Genomic DNA, 6833 nt, shown 5'->3' with positions numbered 1-6833 from the left:
TTCGCCTAAATCGGACGGTTAACGAAGCGGGAAATGCAGTTTTTCGAAAACTGCGCAGACTAGAAAAATCGATGGCGCCTGGCGGCATGAACTAGCGCCGGGCGGTTCCTGTTCCACGAAAAGTACGAAAAACAGCGTTTTTCATGAATCAGACACCACGCTTCACTGACATGGCGCCTGGCGGTAACCAACGTGCCGCCAGGCGGTTCCTGCTGTTCCAGGAACCCCAAATCATTTCACCCATGATCATCCCTCGACCCTTACCATCCCGCAATTTGATAATCCAATTGGATCCAAAAAGATGTCCAATAGAACCCATTCACACCAATCACAGAAAACACATACGCACTTACACTAATAGCAACAAACATCAACAAGAACCACGAACGGAGTCGCGCCGCCTGGCAGGGATTCATCGCCGCCAGGCGATTCAAACCAAAACAAGAACAAACATTCATCTCTGATGTGCCGCCTGGCGGTGGGGATAGAACCGCCAGGCGGTTTCTGGGAAAAACCCAGAAACTTCAACAAAACAGCGCGCAACAGATAGGTTTCATGCAATTTCGATCATGAGGTACGACGTAATTGAATAAAACTAAGATAAACACGCAAAGCAACTCCCCTTACCCGGATTCCTTGCTCCAAACACGAATTGATGAGTGTGCTTTGAAGTAAAAACCTTCTCCTCTCTTGACTTGTACCCTTTACGCCGTTCTTCCTCTAAATTCCTCTCTGTAATGCGCCCAGACCAGATGTTCTCCACCCAACGTCCACGCTCCTGTCTCAATACCCCCTTCTCTTGCTAATTCTCTTCCTTTCCTTTACTAACTACCTCTCTAATTACCCCTTTTTACCACTAAACGAAAATTTAAGTAAAATAAAGCTTAATGATTAATTAAGCCGCTTCTCAAGCTACGTCCAGCCCTCTGAATTGCCCACTCATTGGCTGCTAGGGTTCTCAAACCCCTTCATATTCATATTAATGAAATTTAGCAAAAAGAAAAGTAAGTTAGTTCTCAACAAGGTTTGAACCCACACCTATGCACATACCAAACCAAGGCCAAACCATTCAACCAATCCAGATTTCATGATAAATCCTACAATTTTAAGAAATTATCATGACAACACGCATCCAATATAAAAACACACAAAACACACAATTTAAATAACATCCAAGTGGCACACATAGGACTCGAACCCAAGTCCTCACACACAATAAAGTACTCTCAACCACTTGAGCTAGTACTTTTCCACGTCATAGTTCTCCACATTTATTACATTGAATATTCTCATTACCCGTCCTAATTAAATAATTAATTAAATAACTATTAAATTTTCCCGGATCTTACACCAGAACCCATATTTCCAGCTTAATTATCCTTCCTTTCAAATTTAGTTATTCTCTATTGTCCTGGTTCCATATTATCAGATTACTAGTCTCCACTAATGTTCATTACCTATTAGACACCAATGCATTCTAATTACCCTCTCCAAACCAATGAACTACCTATAACCATAGCAACCTCCTATTCCTCTATATCTCATCTAGTCATGCTAAATTTTCTCCCAATTCGATTCACCTACAACCTCCCTCGCAGCCACTGTACCAGACTTCCCATAACAGTACTAGTTCACTGTTATCGTCTGACAACCAATACGTTGCCGCCATGTGGCACATCAGTTCCTGGGAAACCAGGTTCCTCTACGCCTTGGGACACCATTCTGTTTAACCTACCAAACCCAATATTTCATACACATACCAATAGCTCATTGTCATTACAATTCCAGGTGTATAATCAACTAATAACATCATGCAATCCAACCCTAGAATGTAATTGACTTCTATTCTCCTTAATTCCAATTCATTCATCAATCTTAACACACTCTTTTCATGCTCATATTTCTAATTTAATTTTCCCCACATCATAACAATGACAACATAATGTCAACACGCAATTTCAGAGACCTAACAATCTAACTGAAGAGTCATAGTATTACAAAATTCGTGAACACAACAAAACAGGAACAATCATGGTGCGCTGCTTGGAAGAACCACCTTGGTCGCCAGGCAGATGGTGACAGAACCCAAAAAACTAGGCAGCAAAGATGCATCGCCTGGCGGCATATTCATGACCGCCAGGTGGTTTCTGGGAAAAACCCAGAACCCACGAAAAACAACGTCAAAAAAGGGAAAAATTCATGCAATTTTACATGCCAGAGCATTATCATTCAAATACGAATAAAAAAACGCAAGAGACAGCTCCCTTACCTGGATTCCTTGTTAAACTCGAATTTGGTGTGTGTATCCTTCCACCAAAACCCTCCTATCCTTTACTTATGCTCCAAACAACGTTCTTCAGCTTAAAACTCCTTTCAATCAGTACCACTCCTCTGGAAAACCTTTGCCTAACCCTAACACGAAAATGCAACACCATTTTCTTCTCCAAATTGCCTTCTCTCTCTTACTTACTACCCTAATTAAGTGTGTTTAATTCTAAAACGAAAAATACCATTAAGTGTCATGTTAATAGCTAATCATGAACCATTATTTAGTTGTTTCCAGCCCACTAGGCTGCCTCCCTAGGCAGCTAGGGTTTCTATGCCTCTTCATTACCATGCAAAAAGGAAATTTGGCCGAAAAGGAAATTTAGTTTTGTTCTTAGCAAGGTTTGAACCTACAACCCACTCAATCACAAAGTAAGTGCTCCACCAATTCAATCAATCATATTTCATGATAATTCCTATAATTTTAGGATTACATTATCACGACTCACATTCAAATATATATTAAAATAATGCACAAGTTAAAATAACATACAATTGGCATACATAAGACTCGAATGCAAGTCCTTTCACACAACTAAGTACTTTCAACCACTTGAGCTAGTACTTTTTTCACGTCATAGCACTCCGCATTAAATGCCTTAAAGGCTCCGACTACCAGCATTTATTAAATAATTACTTAATTAATTATTTAAATTTCTCGAGTTTTACACATGATTGGTTTTCTTTTCTCCTTTTTCTTCCGAGGCTTGTGCTTGTCAGATGGTATCAATTAAGAAAAAAAAGTCATGGAATCCAATCCTCACAATGGGACCCACGGTGATGCTACCAAATTGTTGTTTGGAATTTAGGCTTTGCTCGTTGGTTTGGTACATTGGAGGGACACACGACATACTTTGATTTCTTTTTCTTTTATTTCAAGTGGTGGTGCAAACATGCAACCTATGTTAGCTCTTGTTTTGGTAATATTTGATGCACATATTTGCTTTTGATGGGACTTTTGTACATTTCTAGTATGGTGCAGTACATACCTTAAGTGCATAACAATATATCCTTTTAGTTTAGTGGAAAGAAAATTCAAGATGTTTAATTGGTGGGACATGGTAGATGTTATAATGCATTGTGCGTGGATATTATGCTGAAAGATAATATCAAAGTGAAAATATTTTAGTTTAGATCGTCAGTAGAAAAAAAATATTATATTTGTAGTTATTTTTATGACTACTTGCTTCAATTAAATATGTATATATTATAGGTAAATATAGTGTATTGTATATTTAATAATGGGAGGCTTAGATGAAACAATATCAGTTTTATATTACTAACGTTAATCCCGGGGTTGTTTTAATCGGGTATAGGGAAGAATTTAACAAATTGGTGAAAATGAAGAGAAAGAAATGAGGTGGAGGCCATAAGATTATTTAATTGGAAAAGAATGATGGGTCACCTTTAATTAATTAGAAGTTGGATTGCACAAAAATTAGAGAAATGGTGCACTAGTATTTCGTACAAGGTGCAGGTTTTGTGACATTAAAAACTTTAACATATGATTTAATTAGAGATAAATGTTAGATTGAATTAGGACTTATTCCAGGTGCATCTTGAGGAAGATTAAAGGTTACGAGGAATTTGGAGTAGAAGGTATTTTGAATGAAGAGATGGAGAGTAGTAAGAAAAAAAAATTAAGTGTTCTAATTTGGGTATGGGCTAAATAGTGGTTTTGGTGTGAAGCATAGGAATAATAAGACTCTTGTATGTATTGTTTGAGACCTTGTATGATTATATGCATGAATTAGTTGTCGGCTTATAAATTCTTATAAGCATTGGGTAGTCTTGGCCATAATCAAGTGTTGGCATGATTTCAAATTGTGAATGCACGTGTGCTTATACATGATTGATGCATTTGAGCTATGAGGATGCCATTTTGGGGCATGTTGTAGGGTATGCATATACACTTGGTATTCTGGATATGTACCTGTGAAAATTGGTGTGTTAAAAAGGGGTTCTACAATGCTTAAACTAGTAAGAATTATGTTACTGGTGTATTGCCTAATGGTGCGGATTGGACCACCAGGTGATAGCTATCAGCAGGGGTATCCTGAAGTGCCTGGTGCCAGGCGGCGAACTTGGATCACCAAGCGGTCTGCAATAGATTTTCTCCTAGCAGCACTTAGGTAGTGCCAAGCGATAGTACAAAGAGTTGTGTTTTTTTTTTTTTGCTTGTGTTTTGCATAGTTGTGATGTTGAACCTGGACTAGGAGATGTTTGACAATATCATGAGCGAGTAGGTTCATGACTGGTGATGAACACATGATTAATATGAGCGGGGAGGTTCATATTAATTATGCTCTTGTGTGAGGATACGAGCAGGGATGTTCGTAGTTTTGTGCTCACACTTGAGTGTTGTTGCGAGCAGGGAGGTTTGTAGCTGGATGGATCACGTGTGTTGGACTATAGGCAGGAAGGTCTGTAGAGTTGGACTACGAGCGGGGAGGTTTGTAGAAGTTGGACCACAAGTGGGCAGGTTTGTGGAAGCATGATATATCCTGGATCCATTGTCAAGTAATTGTATGAGGTGTTTGGATTAGTAGTTTCATTTGCATAATGAGACGATGATTGGAAAAACCTAAGGGTAGTAAGGTTCCAGATTAAGTATTAATTAAAATAAATTAGTTTGGGGTGGATCTCTATTTTATTAAATATATGTTTATATTGTTACGAGCTCACCCTCTCTATTTGTGTTTGGCAATGATCGTGTGACTTGTCACACGTGAGCAGATGATGTTCCAGGTGAGGCTAGAGACGTGTAAAGATGGAGAAGGGGACACTACAAAACTTTGTTATGCTTATTTACTATTTTAGTATTTACTTTCAATTGATTTTAAACTTGTAAGAAAACTATTGACTATGTTAATTTTAAATTTCAGCGAGTTAAACCAAAATTTAAATTTTCCCGCATTTGGAAATAATAAATTATGACGATTTGAATTTCAATATAATTTATATATTTTATTAAGTAATTTCCAATAGGGATGTTACAAGATCTTTCCATATTCAAAAAGATTTGGCAAAATATTATATTTTTGATATTTACTGATATCTAAAGATATATTTTCCCCAAATTATATTTTCTCATAACGATTTATCAATTATTAAAACCTTTTTTGTAGAAAAAATTGAGAAACTCGCATGGTCTAATTTTTGTTGCTCGTTCCCTCTTTTATCATAAAAATCAATTATCATGCTTTTTTTGCCTTCTTCACGCATTGTTAGGCTAGAATTTTTGTGGTTTTGATTATTTTCTATTCTTGGATTTATCTTTAAGGTATCATGAAGCTTTAATCAATTGATATCCATACCTCCATGAGCTCAACTTAGCTACAAATGCACTAATACACGTCAAAATATCAAAAGAAAATTTATATAACTAAAAAGCTATTTTTAGCATGTTTTTATTTCTCATGAATAATAAACAAATCTTAATTAAAACAATCTTTTAAAGCATAAAAACCAATTAAGAATCCAAGATTAAAGGCTCAATGAGGGCATAAATATGCACTCATCAACCTACCTTAAAGTCTTACCAAAATCATTATTATGTTCGAAAAGAACAAATTTTTTATACTTGAAAGATTCGACCTTGGCATTTTCTTGTTCACTCTTTTCCTTGGCCAAAGCAACATTCATCTTTTTTTACTTTGTCCTCACCCTTCTTCAATGAATCCAAGCCTCCCTTAATGAATCCAAGCCTCCATTTCCTTTTCTAAATCCTTTTTATCGGCTACACATTGTTGTTTCTAGGCCGCTAACTCCTTGGCCATTTACGTCTTCCCTTATCCTTTATTTCTTTCTTTAAGAGTTTGGTGATCTTGTGATTGTACATCAAAGATATGGTGTGAAAGTAAGATTGACCTTTATCAAAACTTCTAGGTTGCTATCCTCCACTAGTTGGCATACCTCTTCATTAAAGTTAATTTGGATGCATAATTTCATGCTTAATTGAGGACTGACTAGTCCTCCATAGATGCCAGCCTTATAGTCGTAGCTTCCCTCTAGCGGATTAAGCTCGGCTCGCAACCTCTTCCTATCCTTCCCCTTTCCTGGTATTTTTAAACGAATCTTTTTCTACGCGATGACATAAGGAGGATGAAAATCTACTTGGCCCCTTGAAGACCGGAACCTAGGATCCCTTACCCTACTTCTTATCACCCAGTAGTATTTTATTTCTCATGTTGTGGAAGATATCTTCTGTCCCAATATTTTTGTGCATGATGGGCCATCATACCTGCAAGGACCGACACATGTAAGACCCGAGAAATTTAAATAATTAAATAAATAATTATTTAATAAATGCGGGTCGTGGGAGCCTTTATGGCATTTAATGTGGTTTGTTATGACATGGAAAAGTACTAGCTCAAATGGTTGAGAGTACTTAGTTAAGTTGAAAGGACTTGGGTTCAAGTCTTATGTATGCTAATTGTATGCTATTTTAATAAGTGTATTATTTTAATGTTAATGTTATGTGTGAATGTGCTTACTGATAATGTAAT

This window comes from Vigna unguiculata, chromosome 10 (assembly GCF_037176805.1).
Source record: "Vigna unguiculata cultivar grain cowpea cultivar isolate G323 ecotype 2 chromosome 10, ASM3717680v1, whole genome shotgun sequence".
Lineage (NCBI taxonomy): Eukaryota > Viridiplantae > Streptophyta > Magnoliopsida > Fabales > Fabaceae > Vigna > Vigna unguiculata.
Note: the sequence above shows the minus strand (reverse complement) of the source record.